The 16,161-nt window shown below is 44.8% G+C and overlaps 1 protein-coding gene across 1 annotated transcript in view; it reads left to right on the top strand.

Annotated features, from left to right (window-relative positions):
• ZC3H7B (zinc finger CCCH-type containing 7B) overlaps positions 1–16,161 on the top strand; it is a 1,999,702-nt gene that overhangs the window by 1,568,694 nt on the left and 414,847 nt on the right. The window lies entirely within an intron of this gene.

Genomic DNA, 16,161 nt, shown 5'->3' with positions numbered 1-16,161 from the left:
TGTGCAAACTGCCAGACAAAAAGGAAGAATTTTTCAGGGTAAAGAAGTTCTCAGGTTGTCCACACAGTGATTTTCACTGCTAAACCCTGGGTTGTAGGGAATAACAAAGGTAATATTTTTCTGACTGAGCTGTGTTCTTTAGGCCCAAGAGTAATATTTGACATGTAGTAACTGCAGAGTAATAAGATTCCAGAGACCAGCTGCCATAATGGTTAGCGTTTTCACTTCCCGTGCACAAGGTTCGATCCTGACCTCTGCCTGGATGAAGTTTGCATGTTCTCTGTGTATCTTTGTGGGGTTCCTCCTAAAAACATGTAGAGTGTTTCCACCTCAAACTCACCCAAGAATGAAGTTGTGAGCAGCAGCATAGGTTCTAGATTGTGCCTTTAGTAGGGGGATGAGTTGTATAGACCAACCATGTTGTGCATCGACTGTGGGGTGCAGTATCCTCAGGAAAGGAGAACACAGATCACAGACGGTGAGCCATGTCAGGGCTAGCCACTCTACAGTGTAAAAATTGGCTGTAGTTGATTCGGTCATGTTGACTAATGCCTCCCAAAATGAGCATGTCTATTTGTTGTTGATAAGTAGTTTGACGGTCCGGCCTAATCCGACCTACACCAGGAACCCATGTTAACAGTGGGAGGAGTCTGTGTGCCCCTGTTAGACCAGTGTGCGCCCACCATAAAGCCCAGCAACCCCAGGTCAATAAACTACTGGCTGGCAGGTGTCCAGTTGCCAGCTTTCTGTTGCGTGAAAGCTGGACATAAAACCAATCAACCAAGCATGAACTGAGGATTACTACAGGACAGTTTGTAAGTGAACGACATAATGTTAAGGAGGAGGCTGAACATCCTTTGCATCCAGTAAATGAGATGGAAGTGCAGTGCAGTAAAGCTGCTATTCCAGAGAAGGACAGACTAGAAATGGTGTGGTTATAGATATATAAGGTGCATAAGGAAGCCAACAAAAGAAAGGAGGAGTGCAGGAAAAAGTGAGAGATAGAATGGGATATACTGAGAAAGAACACTGTTTGGCTAACAAAGAGGCTAAGATAGGAGTTGCAGTAGCAAAGAACAAGGCATCAGGTGCACTCTACAGGGTTATGGAAAATGACTTATTACAGGGCACAAAGAAGATTGCAAGGCAAAGAAAGCTAAAGAAGATAGTCAAACACCATTCTGAAGGGATGCCAGCAACAATTTGCTCACCAGTCCTGATGACATCAAAGGCAGTAGAAAAGAGTACTTCAGGCAGCTTCTGAATGAAGACGACCCCACAAGAGCTGTACTTCTCCATACACAGCCTATGATGAAAGAAGAATTGGAGCCTACTGTATAAGAAATAAGAACAGTAGTAAGTAAAATGGAAGTCAAGAAAAGCAGCAGGCTTATACAAGTTCACAGCAGTATGATCAACATGTTGGTGAGAAAGGCATATCCCAGATGACTAGAGAATAAGCATACTAATGCCATTACGACAGTGATGCAGCACATAAACAAACAGGGGAGAACCAGATCATACTCCGTTTGCAGATTAGCTATGGCAACCTGAACCCAGCACCTCATTTCATCCTTTCCCTACAGGCTGCCTACATCCCCTCAATGTAAAACATAAACAAACAAAAAAAAAACATAAAACAAGCACAACAAACACAAACAATTGTCATCCCCTTTGATAAAAACTCTGTACCCATGAACTACAACATAGGCGGTAGTACACTTAACACCGAAAGTGTGATGAGACCTTGGGACACAGGGAATCCAGAAAAAAGAGGTCATTGTTCCCTTCTACTCATCACTCATTAAACCCATTATAGAGTACAACACCCCTTTTGGTATGTACCTCACAAGACATCTGCAACAACTGGAAAGGCCGCAGAAATACCTCACAAAGAGGATTACCGGCCTCAAACAGATGCCCTACGCAGACCGTCTAAAAAAATTCCAGCTTTACTCCATCGCATATCGCCTACTCAGAGGTGATCTCTGCCTAACATACAAAGCTATGTCAAATCCAGAGCTGTTGGACATGCTCCACTTAAAGAAATCCCAATCCCTCCGAGCTACACGCTCTAGGGGCCTAAACCTTGTCACCACAATAAACAGAACATGCCAGAGGGATAGATTCCTGTCCCAGAGACTTCCCATACTCTGGATTAAACTACCTATCTATATCAAACAAAGCTCCTCATTAGCACTCAAGAAAAATCTTGATGATTTGATGGGAAGTAGGAAATTCACCCCGGGGATCACCTCTGTGGCGCTGCTCGACAGTGGCACAGGAAAATAATTTTCTTGGGTGGCAAAAGCCAGGGTACCTTTTTGGCTTGGCTTGTATAGGCCCCAGGGCTGATAGCCTAGTACCTACCTATGAAGCTGAGGTGGGCCAGGACAGACCCTCACAAATGGAAACTTAAGCCATGGGGTCTTCGGGAATTGATTCATCTGTGTGGAATTCCTCTAATAGATCTGTTTGCCTCCATTTATAACATACATTTAAAGATTTTTTGCTCTAATATTCCTTGCAAAGAGGCCTGGAGGATGAATACTTCCTCATTCCTATGGGCAGGAATGTTACTGTACTCCTTTCCACTGATATCCAGGGTCATTCTAAATATTCAGAAAGATTTCACAAAGATAATTGTGGTGACTCCCTTTTGTTGAAGGCAAATGTATGTTCTTCATGTTTCACTGTTGCAGTCCTGACATATAGGATTTCCTGCTGTGAAAGCCCTTGGCTGGCCGGACTACCAGAGAATGTTTTCCCCTCCTCCTGAAGCCTGCAGATGCCCTACCCAGCATCACTATGTGTGGGTATAAATGGAGTTGGCCAGTGCCATAACTTCAGTTCTTTCTTAATACAGTGCTGCTCAGTGCATCATTCGGTCCACACCAGAAAAAGAAGATATGTAAAGCTAAGTACTCTATTGGAAAACTTTCATGTGCTTTTTGACTAATGTCAGAGAAAGTTAATAACTGATGTGAAGTTGTTCTATCTCGCCGTTTTGTTCTTACATGTGGGTCGGAGCTGATCCCTCGGCTCCGAATCGGCCGCTTTTCAAGCTCAGACTCTGAGAAGCTCGAGACCTAGTGTATATCCCATGTAGCTCTACTGTACATCCCCAGATCTAGTTTGCCGCTGTAACGGATCAACAGCTCATCGGAGTTAGCTCGGGCCAGTGAATTTAAATTTCTAGTTATAACTTCTTTTTTCTCAAAAATTTGTTCTTTGTGTCTAAATAGTATAGTGTTAGGATTCTGGTTAGTTAGATTCTTAGAACGTTAAATACTTCCTTTTCTTCAGGTCTTTGGCCTTTCCTTGGGTGTGACAGGGCTCTGTCAGCCGTTTTGTGTGTGTTTTTTGATATATATATATATATATATATATATATATATATATATACATACACACACACAGTTAGAGTGGTAGTTGTTATGTATACCTTAGCTAATAGTTGTTTGTTAGACTTTTAAAACTCTATACGTAGTGTGATTTTAGTAGACTGTTAAGATATATACATTTATACATATCTTTAACTATATCATAGTGTGTGTTGTTATTGTTGAACCATGTCTGAAAAACAAAAATCAGGGTTTAAAAGGTGTGAGTGTGGTCAGAAAATGTCTGTTACTTACAATCACTCCACCTGCGTCTACTGCTTAGTCTCGGTACACCTACAAGAGGTGTGCTCTATCTGCCATTCCTTTAGCACCAGGGTCCTCCTGGAAAGGCACAGGAAATTGGTGGATAGAGGACTCCTAAAACCTGAATTTCAGGCTTCTTTAGATAAGGCTGACACCTCTTCCAAGGCTTCGAAGGGGTCGAAGTCTTCCAAAGGATCCTCAGAGCCCAAGTCATTGGCTCTGAGTTCCTCAAGCATGGTCCGTGCATCGGCTCCACAGTCCTTGGAGCCGTGTATCGAGTCCTTGCCTCGGGGTCCAGTTGTGGAACCGATATTGGAGACCCCTCAGTCTCCAATTCTTCAATCGGTTCCATCTTCGGCCCCTTCGACCCATCCCTCGACTCATTCTTCCAGGCTTTCCGATGTGGATCTGGACCGAGTGGTTAAGAGGCTCTTAGAGAACCCAGCCCTGGCCAAAATGCTATCTGCTTCGAACCACTCGGCTTCGAAGACTGAACTGCCCCCCATGGCTTCTCCACCACCTCCTCCGAAGCCAATCGAGCGGTCGGAGCCGGGTCAGACGGAACCGATATTGGTAGAACCCTTGGAGCTGAGGTTTGATCCTCCTCCCTCGACTCCATCGACCTTGATCATCTCGGTTTCGACCGAGGAATCTTGGGGCCGACAGTTCCTCCCGGCTTCGGGGTGGAGAGTCGAACCGATACTTCGGTTCCGACTCTTCCACTTGGGGCTTCAGCGCAGGTGGCCTTGGCTCCGTCCTCTGGATTGGAGCGGAGGGTCTCGGTCTGGGGAGAGCTGCCGGTCTCTTCGGAGCCGACTTACTTCTCGGACCGGGATTCTGGTGCCTTCGATGCCATGAGGAAGGTCATGGCTGCCAAGACCACTACCTCCTCAGATATGTCATCACCTTCCCCAAATGGGCCTCGTTCTACCTCTTCCCCGCAGATCCCCACAAAGCATTGGGAACCAGGGACTCTGGTATCCCCATTGGATGACCCCTCCTCTCTGGGAACTTTACCGGACGCCCCCACCAGTGAAGTCCGCAGGAAGAGATTGTGCAAGAGGAGGCACTTGGATTCCCCACAGGAATCTCTAACATCTGATATCGACTTGGAAGAATCAGAAGGGTCCCCACGGTCCCCCTCAGAAGATGTCTCCTTCGCAGACATATTGGAAATCTTAAGGCAGAGGGATGATTGGCAGTCCCTTGCCCCTTCTGAGGATGAGTTGGTTCTCCTGAAGGCCTTCGGATCTCAACCATCCACCTCCTGGGTTACGCCACCCTTCGATGGAACTGGTTGCTCGAAGGGCGTGGGAATCCCCTGACTCAGTGGAACCGGTCCCATGGAGGCCCAATAAATTTATTACTTCCCCCACCGACAAGGCCTTTCTTACAAAAGGAGTCCCAGTTGATGCCATGGTGGTGGCGGCGGCCACCAAGAAAGAGATGTTGGAAACCTCTTCTGCTGTCCATCCTCCTAATAGAGATTCTAGGATGATGGACAGATATGGGAAATGCATATTTAGTTCTGCGGCATTTTCCATGAGGTCGCTCAACTACCTGACACATTTTACCAGCCTTCAACGAGATCTCCTAAAAGAGCTGGGAGATGCTCTTCAGGGTAATAGAGCTGATGCAGTCTCGGAAAAGGTGACTGCACAACTCAACACCCTCAACTCAATAGTAAAGTCATCCATGCGCCTCATTTCATATGCGACCGATGGATCGAGTAGGGCAGCAGGCTCAGCAATAGCTCTTCGGAGGCAATCCTGGATGCGCCTTTGCTCCTTTGCGGAAGCCTTTAAATCTTCATTTGTCAATACCCCATTTGACGGGTCCGCCTTGTTCGCACCCAAAGTTAAGGAGACACTTACTAGGCGTGAACAGGAAGGGAAGACAATGTCTGCTGTAGGGGTCCATTTTTCCACTCCAGCCAGACCGTACCCCAAAGGGCAACGAAGTGGAAAAATGTAGTTCTGAAAACCTCAAGCAGCTTTCCATACCGATACCCCCTCTAGAGGCAGAGGAGGGGGTAGAAATGGAAGACACCGTCCAAACGGCAGAGGTGGTCCACAGAACCAGGGCAACAGGGACCAGTTCTCTGGTAAGCCCTATCAGCGTTCCTGAAAGGTAGCCCGGCTGTCCTACTCTGGAGGCAGTCGGGGGTCGCTTTACTTTATACCCAGACACCTGGCTAAACATTACAACGGACTCTTGGGTAAAAAGCGTTATTACCAGAGGTTATTACATCCCCTTTATAAAAACCCCGCCTATGTGTACAAGGATCCCAGACGTACCACCCAGTCTGACAAAATTAGCAGCCGTAGAAATCAAAAAGCTGCTAGACAAGAGAGTCATCCAGCCAGTCCCGGCGGACCAAATGTGATCCGGAACTTACTCAAGGTTCTTTTTAGGTCCAAAGAAAACAGGGGACTGGAGGCCCATTCTAGACATCAGCAAACTCAACACCTTCATCAAGAAGGAAAAGTTCCAGATGGTCATGCTGCAGTCGATTCTCCCGTTCTTATCAATGGGCGATTGGATGTGCTTTATAGATCTCAGGGATGCTTACTACCGCATCAGAATGGACAGATCATCCAGAGATCACTTGCGTTTCCAGCTGGGAGCCAGTCATTACCAATTCAGAGCCCTGCCGTTTGGCCTCACCCCAGCCCCCAGGGTGTTCACCAAATGTATGGCAGTGGTCATGGCTCACCTGAGACAGTTGGGATTCAGAGTGTTTCCATATCTGGACGACTGGCTTCTCACCGCCACCTCCAGGCATCAACTAATCCAAACAAGAGACTACACCATAGACCTTTGTTCCCAGTTGGGCATAACCCTAAACTTTGAAAAATCTGCGTTATCGCCCTCGCAGCATATTACATTTATAGGGGCAGAACTGGACACCGTCAATGCAAGGATCAGGTTGCCCCAATCAAGAATCGTAACTCTAAAAAAATCAAGTATCCAGTCTCTTAGCCCGCAACAAAGCACCAGCGTCCCAGATACTGCAACTCTTAGGAACCATGGCAGCCACATTGATAGCAGCCCCATTAGGCCACATGCACATGCGAATACTCCAGTGGTTACCAACAACTACCCATGTCTCACGAGATCAGGTTAACCAGTCTTTGCAAGAAGGATCTCAGCTGGTGGTTGAACAGCGACCAAGTGATAATGGGTCGTCTCTTCATTCTTCCCCAACCCACAGCCACAGTGACCACGGATGCTTCCCTGACAGGGTGGGGGTGGGGAGGCTATTTCAGGGAAAGACTGTCCAAGGCACTTGGTCAGTCATAGAAACACACTTGCATATAAATGTCCTAGAGCTGAGAGTGGTGTTCCTAGTGTTGCAACACTTTCACGACTCTCTTCCTCCAGGCACAATTGCTATCCAGACGGACAACATGTCAGTTGTCTGGTACATCAACAAACAAGGGGGAACCAGATCATACCCTTTATGCCGGGAGGCCTTAAGGATTTGGCAATGGGCTGTATCCACCAGACGCTTTCTGATAGCAACGCATATCCCGGGGTCATCCAATGTGATAGCGGACAAACTAAGCAGAGCCATGCTTTTGCCCCACGAGTGGTCTTTCAAACAACAGGTAGCGGACAACATTTTCCGCAGGTGGGGCCAGCCTTGCTGCGACCTGTTTGCATCTCCGATGAATGCCAAATGCAGCAGCTACTTTGCCCTGTATCCCCCACCGGGGAATGAACCCAGGGATGCGCACCTACACGATTGGCCCCCAGGCCTCCTATATGCCTTTCCGCCGATACCCCTAATTCCCAAATTCATGCAGAAAGCCAAAGGTCTGGGAAGGACTGTGATCTTGATAGCCCTGTCTTGGCCTCAACAGATTTGGTTTCCCTTCCTGCGGAAGTATCGACTGGAAGAACCATGGATTCTGGACCCAGTGCCGGATCTTCTGACTCATTCGTTGGGAGTTCTCCATCCCTCCCTCACTTCCTTAAAACTGACAGCTTGGCTGCTCCAATTCCCACATTAGCCAGGACACAAGATTTGTCTGCTGCGGTCCAACACATTATAGTTTCCTCTCATAAACTATCCATCAGGAAACTATATAATAGCAAATGGAAACGGTTTGTTCACTGGGCTTCTCAACATGACACTGACCCTTATGTAGCACCTGTCCATACCATCTTAGAGTTCTTGTCTTCCTTGTTCCATGATGGTGTGGCTGCTGCCACCACTTGAGTTCAATTGGCTGCTATCTCAAACTTCCATGTAGGCTTTAACGGCTCCAACATTATGTCACACAGACTGTGTAAAGCATTCTTAAAAGTAACCCACCACCTCAGGCCACCTATTAGGCATCCTGTCTACCCCTGGAATTTTTAATCTGATTTTATCCCAACTGATGCTCGCCCCCTTTGAACCTGCTTCATCTTGCCATTTAAAGTTTTTGTCTTGGAAAACTTTATTCCTGGTAGCCATTACATCTGCACGTAGGGTCTCTGAACTTCAGGCCTTGCCTTCCAACCCCCCATACTTGATTTTTCACCCTGATAGGGTATCCCTCAGGACTAATCCTACCTTTCTTCCCAAGATCGCTTCAGAAAATAACTTAAATCAGTCCATTGAGCTCCCAACCTTCTTCAAACACCATACCAACAAACTGGAATATATGTTACACAAGCTTGATGTACATAGACAACTGAGGTTCTATCTAGATAGAACGAAGGATTTCAGACAGTCGGATCAACTCTTCGTTTCTTATGCAGACAATAAGAAAGGTTTCGCAGTGTCAAAAACCACACTATCCAAGTGGCTCTCTGACTGCATCAGATTAATTTATGCTTCCACGAATCAACCATTAGAAACTAACATCAAAACCCATTCTACACGAGCTGTTTCTACATTGTTGGCTCATGCAGCTCGCTTGCCTTTAGATACCATCTTTGCAGTTGCCACGTGGTCAAAACCTCACACGTTTATTACTCATTACAAAGTGGATAGGACATCCAGGGACAGGGCTACGTTTGGTTCCACTGTACTCAGGAATGTTCTACCATGAGCCACCCAGGGTTAGGGTGCTTGGGACGCTACCCACGTGTAAGAACAAAATGGCGAGATAGAACAACTTTACATAAAGAAGTTATGTCCTTTCCATAACGTTCCATGTGAATTGTTCATCTCGCCTTTTGTTCTTACATTCCCGCCCACCTTCCCCGTCCAGTCGAGGAGATGGTTGCCTTGGAGGATTGGTTCAGTTGTCAGTCTGTTAATACAGTCCTACTCTTCTTGTTTCCTTTTACTGTTATAATTATCTAAGCAGGTAGACTCCATAGTCTTATTCTGTCGGTAGGCTGTCTTGGTTACAGCACACTAGATCTGGGGATGTACAGTAGAGCATCATGGGATATACACTAGGTCTCGAGCTTCTCTGAGAGTCTGAGCTTGAAAAGCGGCCGATTCAGAGCTGAGGGATCGGCTCCGACCCATGTGTAAGAACAATAGGTGAGATGAACAACTCACATGGAACGTTATGGTAAGGACATAACTTATTTTTTCCACTGTGGCAAAGAGATACCACACTGGGGCTTTCATTCCTTTTGTGTAACTTCTTTGGGGCCAGGACATACCTTTCCTGTCAGTTTTCTGCTGTCTTTAATAGCAGAGCTATCAAGCATAGGACTGAGATTCTAGATAAACATTTCAATGAGTTGTCAGGGCAGTTGCGTACCATGCCGTCTGCCAGTCGAGCTGATGTGTAGATCTCCCGAGGTGGAAAAAGGAAAAGTGCTTCAGATTTAGGACCTCCGACAATGATCATTCACCATCGGCCAGTCCTTCTAGGTTTGTGATTGTGGAAGAAGGTGAGGTGCATTCGCAGCCCCCTTCAAGTGAAGTGGTTGCACAGACCCCTATCGAGACCCATTCAGAGTCTTATATGCCTACAGGTCCCTCTACTTCCTTACAAGCTGAAGGACTTTCCTCCTTGGTTGGGTCCGGAACCACTTCACAGGTTGTGGCTTTCAACAGCTGCTCAAAAACCAGTGATGGCACTTCACATCTTCAGGAGATTGCTTTGGCCTACTGCTCAGGGGAGTCTGTTACTAGTGCAGAGTTCAGCCCTAGGCTAAAATCTAAGGCTGTTCAGAAAAAAAGTACTCCCTCCTTACCTCAGCCTTGGTCTTCTGGCTCCCACTCCCAGGCCTACCAAAAAGACCTAGTGAGGTTGGCTGAGGACTTGATTTCCCTTGGTCAGATCCAGAAACCTCCCTCCCCCTGAAGCATCCCCTGGTAAAAGGAAGAGGGATACCCCATCACAGGAATTTTCTGAATCTTTTGGCTCTGGGGATGATTTGGTCATGATGAATCCATCCTTCAGGAGAGTGCATCTATTGCTTCCTATGGAGATTCTGACTCTGAAGAGAAATTTGCCTCAGACTCCCTCTCCCCTGAGGATATTTTTTATGGGGAGACATTTCAAATGTTGAAGAAGCACTTCAAATGGGAAGCTCAGGACTACCTGCAATCCAAGAAGAAGATTGAGGAATTTATTTATCTCATTGAGCATAAACCCCTTGCCATTTCTCCAGTCTTAAAGGTGGCAGATGATGTCTTGGATTCTTCTTTACAACCCGAGTCTGTGTTGCCTGTCCCCTCAAAAGGCTGACAGATTTTACAGGATTGAAAATTTCCACAAACACCTTTTTAAGAACCATGTGGCAGACTGAAGTGGTGATTCCAGGCCCTAAGAGAGCAAAAGCTACCTCTTCCAAAAACCCTTTGCCTATGAACAAGGAAAGTAGAGCCTTAGACGGGTTTGGAAAGAAAGTCTATACCTCTGCTGCCTTTGTCATGAGACTTTTGAACTGCTAGTTTCATATGGTGAAGTTCCAGGAAACTCTTCTTGACTAGAGGAAACAAAAACTGATGGGGATTGAAAATAAGGTCCTCTCAAAGGAGTTAGAGTCTATGTACCTGCTGCCCTCAGGTAGCTAAACATTCTCTGTGCTGCAGCTGTGATGCCTTGGAAGCCTCTGACAGGGCAGCAGCTACAAGCTCTGTCATTAGAAGACATGCCTGGCTGAGGCAGCATTCCCTTCCAGAGCATGTCAAATCAAGTCTCCTAGATGCTCCTTAGACAAAGATTTTGTTTTTGGTCCTAAGGCTGAAGCTGTCCATAAGAAAATGGAGGATAAAGCCAGGTCCTGGCAGATTGTCAACGATTTCCTTCAGGTCTAACCTCATCAATTCAGTCAGAATTATTCTACCAAACATTGGTCTTTTCCAGCTCCCTGTAAGCCTGGACAAAGGAAACCCTGTAGGGAAATGAGCCGAAGGCCACACCAGTGGCTGTCAGACCCATATACACCTTTGGGATCAAATCCCCAGGGACCAGTCATGACTCTTTTATATGGCACTCCTTTCCCTCAACCTCCCATCCCCTTCCCATCCAAGCTAGGGGGAAGACTGTCAATTTTCTACAAGAATTGGCCTGTCATTACTGGGGATCTATGGGTTCTAAACATCATTCAAAGAGATTATAAACTCAAGTTCAAAAAACACTTGATTCGCTCAGGTTCTTAGACAGTCCTCCAAACCAAAAGACAGAGGCCTTAATACAAATAGAGCTTCCTGCACTCAAGGATCTGTGGAATCTGTACTAAAATCATTACAAGAAAAAGGTTTTTACTACAGACTTTTCTTAGTTCCCAGAAAAAAAGGTACTTTGAGGCCAATTCTAGACCTGTCAAGGCACAACCGATTCTTACAGGTCCCAAAATTCAAAATGCTAAAAAAAAAAAAAAAAAAAACTACTGCCCATGATTACCCCCAGCGCCTTCATGGTAACCTTGGTTTTCAAAGATGCATACCTATATATCCCGATAGAGGAATCATACATAAGGTTCTTGCGCTTCAGAGCAAGAGTGAGGCCCTTTCAGTTCTGTGCTCTGTCCTTTGTCTTATCTTCTGCTTCCAAAGTCTTCACAAAATGCCTAGCCCCAATAATAGCTTTCTGCAGGCCAAAGGGAATTCAGATTTACCCTTACTTAGACAATTGGCTCAATCAGGCTACAAGTCTAAAAAAAAGTCAAATCAGACCTGCTTTATATACTCAACACTGGGCTTCACCATCAATACACAATAATCTCAAACCTCACAAGCAGAATTGTTTTTTTAGAAGCCTTATTGGACTCGGCTCTTCAGAAGGCTTTCCTTCCTCCACACAAAATTACCTTCCTAAACCTTAACTTCCAAAAGATCTTGGACTGGAAATACCTCACAGCTAGAGAATATCTCTTGCCCCTGAGATACATGGCCTCTTGCATTCTCATGATCCCCCTGGCCAGACTGCATATGAGGAAACTGCAGTGGTATCTCAAAAAATGTGTGATGCCAACATTCACAGTCTTCCACTTTCAGAATAAAACTACTTCCCTGCCTCAAGAAAGGATTTGACTGGTGTGCCCAACCATACTTCCTCAATCACGGCCTCTTCAGGTTCATCCCTCAGGAGCAAACTCTGACAACAGATGCATCAGAAGTAGCCAGGGGAGCCCACTTCAACAACCTCCAGACTCAAGGAAAATTGGACTCCAAGTTCAAAAACAAGCTCCTCGGCTTAAAAGAACTAATGGTAGTCCAAAAAGGTCTAATTGCCTTCCAGAAGAGATGGAAATATGGAGTCCTGTTGGTGAAGACAGACAATTCCACAGTTATGTGGTACATAAGTAAGTGTGTGTGTGGGGGGGCACTTTTACCCCCTTTGTCACCTAGCCATGGAGCTTTGGGAAACAATAAACTCCCTAGGGCTGCACCTCATGGCACAGTACCTACCAGGAGAAACCTTAAAAACTATCAGATCACTTCAGCAGGAACCTGTCAACTCCCATCCCGAGTGGCAACTGCATCGGGAAGTATTTCTCAGCATAGCTGAAAAATGGAGAGTGCTACAGATAGACCTTGTTGCCACCAAAGAAAATGCTCATTTGGAAAAGTTTTGCTCATGGGACAAAATTAAGTCAGCCTGGAAGACAAGATGCTTTTTCCTTTCCTTGGATAGGCCTATTCCTTTATACCTTCCCCCACAATTCCGCTGCTGCCCAGGGTATTGCTAAAAATAAGGGAAAAGGGGCCAAATGGTACTTTTGATAGCCCCAGATTGACTGAGACACCACTGGTACCCTCTTTTACTCACTCTAACCAACAGAGAGCCATGGCAGCTGCCACAGTTAGTGGACCTACTAATGCAGAACAGGGGCACATTAATAAACCACAACTTGCACACACTCATATTGACAGCTTGGATGATACTCTGATCCCAAAGAAGACGTCACTCCTTGACAAGCAGGTTCTGTGCAGCCTTATAGAGGCCAGGAGACCTAGCACTAGGAAGTCTTACTCCACCAAATGGAAAATATTTATTCTTTGATACAGACAGAAGGGACAAAACCCTTATCAAACACAGATCCCTTTGATCCTGTCATATTTATCTAGTCTTTTTGAAAAAGATCTCCTACTCCTCCATAAAATCCATGCTTCAGCTATTTCTGCCTGTCTGCCTTTTCAACTTCCTCTCTTTTTACACATCTCCTCATGAAACCGTTTGAAAGAGGTCGTCCACCTTAGCCCTGCCAGGAAACCTCCTGTTCCTCCCTGGGACCTCAACTTCATTCTAGAGAAGCTCACCCTTCTATCCTTCAGACCAGCAGCTTCTACAGCCATCGGTTTAGAAACCGCCTGATGCTGAGGTCCCATTGCACTAGAGCTACTGCTACCTCTGCTGCCTTTCTTAAAGGGATGGCCACCAAGGACATTTTGGAAGCAGCTACTTAATCCTCTGTGTATACCTTTAACAAACATTACCATTTTCCTGCCTTTTCCAAGTCCAGAGCAGGATTTGCCACTGCCATTTTGCAGGGCATCCTTGCCTATTCTTAATCTTTCCATCCACCCTCCTTTTCAGTTCTGGAAATTATCGCACAAGTCAGGATTGCAGCAGTCAAACATGAAGAACATTGCGCAGTTTTGTATACTTACTGTAAATGTAGATGTTTGAGTGTATTCACTGTTACAGTATACTTTCCCCTCAGGCCTATGAGCTAGCCTAGGACATTCACCTTCTCAGCCAGAGTGCCCCCCTTCCTCCTTCATACTTATTTTGGAATACAAGGTCCCAGACTTCTGACCTCAAGGACACACGGGGGGTGGGGGCAAGAAAGTACTGTGCTCATGGGGCTGGTTGTATACCCAAATGTATTGACTTTGGATAGGACATTCACTAGCTTCAGGAGGAGGGGAAATATTTTCTGATAGTCAGGCTTTTCAGGCACTTCCAAGGAGGTTAATCCCATATGTCAGGACTGCAACAATGATTGCACTCAAACATCTACATTTATGATAAGTGTACACACCAAGGCCAAGGGCACTTACCACAAGCTTTTTCGCAGAATGAACTAAACACAAGACAGGAGTTGTTTGATATACCCCATCTTTCAACTTCTTCATTTGATTGCCTGGATGACAGACACACAATACCTTTTGGACACCTGTTTTTTTGAGAACTTTTAGCAGATATTAAAGGAGTCTAAGAAATCCACCACTAGAAGATTATATTTTTGTTAATGGAACAGATTTTGTAGTTGATTATTGTCGCTGTCCTCCTTTGGACACAATAGAAGAGTCTTTGTGGGTTCTGTTCAAGAAGAGCTATATTTTATACAAACACATCACGATAGAAGTTTACTGAGTCTAACTTAAGTAACTTATATACAAACTAACTGCTGTAATCATACATGCTTACTCTCTGGCTGCAGTCTCAAAATGGCACTAGAAATAGCATGTGTTTAACATTTATATGTGCATGTTCTGTCTTTGACGTGCTTTTTTAAAGATATAGCACATAGCATGTGCTCTCTGATCTACATCCTCCCTCTTGAAAAATAAAACATGCAATGTTATGAATCTTTTGACATGCAGATATCACAGACTGTTACCAGTCATGCATTTATACAAGGTATAATACATATATACACAGTTAAGTCCATGTTGCTACATATTTCACACTGGGCTTAGATACTCATCCATAATGTGTTGCATAAAACCATGAATTGGGGCTTAACTATTGGAGCTGTCTCTGAAAAATGCATAATCTTTGATTTACTTGGAACATCTTCAGGAATGGAATCAGAGGCAGGAACACACTCTGGGATGAAAACAACATTTGGTTCACTCTGAGATTGAGTCTTAAGTCGCTATAACAATGTTGTGATGATGATTCTGGTACAGGTAACAGATGTTTATGTTTTCGTATGTACTGCATACCTTCCGAGTCTATAAGGTAGGATCTCGGTTCAGGACATTTACCAAAAAATTTACCTGTTGCGGTCAAAACCTTTTTCTGTTTGAAGTCTGACCGTTTCTCCTTCCCTTAATGGAGAAAAAAGTTTGCTCAACTTGTACTATAACTTATGGGTAGAACGCTTCTTAAATAATTGTACCTTGATGGTCTTCTTATTCTTGGCTTTAGTAGATTGGTAGTAATCGGTAGCGTAGTCCTTGTTTGCCTGGAAAGAAGTCATTGAGCAGGAGATCCAAGAACATCATCATGTGGTAAGTTCCTGAGGTTAAGCAGATTTAAAAAAAAAGTCTGAATTATCACATCTTGACCTTTCAAGTAGTAGTATCTCACTCTGCACAGCATCCTCAGCTGGGCCATTCAACTGAGGATACTCAGGACTGCTAGTAATATGTAGAAAGTTCCATTGTCTTGCAAATTTCTGGAACAACTGGTTAGTAAATTGAGTACCATTGTCAGAAATAACTTTGTGCAGACTACCATGGACTGAGAAATTACATTTCAGCTTAGTAATAACAGTAGTAGTTATGAGATTAGGTGGTAGATCAGTCTCAAACCAATTCAAATAAGAGCCTACCAATACCAAGTAGTGTTGATTGTTTCACTCAAAGATATCAGTGACTACTATCGACAAAGGTAATTCAGGAACTGAATGTAGCTGAAACTGTTTTCTTTGCAAGTACGGTCTAGTACTGTTGCATACTGAACAAGAAGAAAGTACTTTATCAATGTCTTTTTAGTAATGAAAGCCAAGATACTAATTCTCTCACTTGCTTCTTAGTGGATGCAGAACCTGGGTGACCATGATGCAAAATCTGGATGTACTCGTGTTGTAAGGAAGCAGGGACAGCAATTTTAGGACCTTTGAAAATAATGCCATGTTCCATCAACATTTCATCTCTGTAGGGAAAATAGGTTTGTACTTCTGGTGGTACACTCGATTGGTTTGACGGCCATCCAGCATTAAGGTAGCGATTCAGCTTTTGCAAAATTGGATCAGTCTTTGTGTGATCTCTCAGCTCATCAAGCCTAGTGGTAGAAAAATTATGCACTATCATCACATCAAAATTCTATGCGTCAAGCCGTTCCTTTGTATTCCTGGGCGAGCTGGATAAGGTATCAGGCAGATAGAGTAGTTTGCCTTTCGTATAGACCATTTTGAAGTTGTACTTTTG

This window comes from Protopterus annectens, chromosome 1.part1 (assembly GCF_019279795.1).
Source record: "Protopterus annectens isolate FY-2018-M chromosome 1.part1, PAN1.0, whole genome shotgun sequence".
In the NCBI taxonomy this organism is placed as follows: domain Eukaryota; kingdom Metazoa; phylum Chordata; order Ceratodontiformes; family Protopteridae; genus Protopterus; species Protopterus annectens.
Note: the sequence above shows the minus strand (reverse complement) of the source record. Positions and strands in the feature narration are given on the sequence as shown.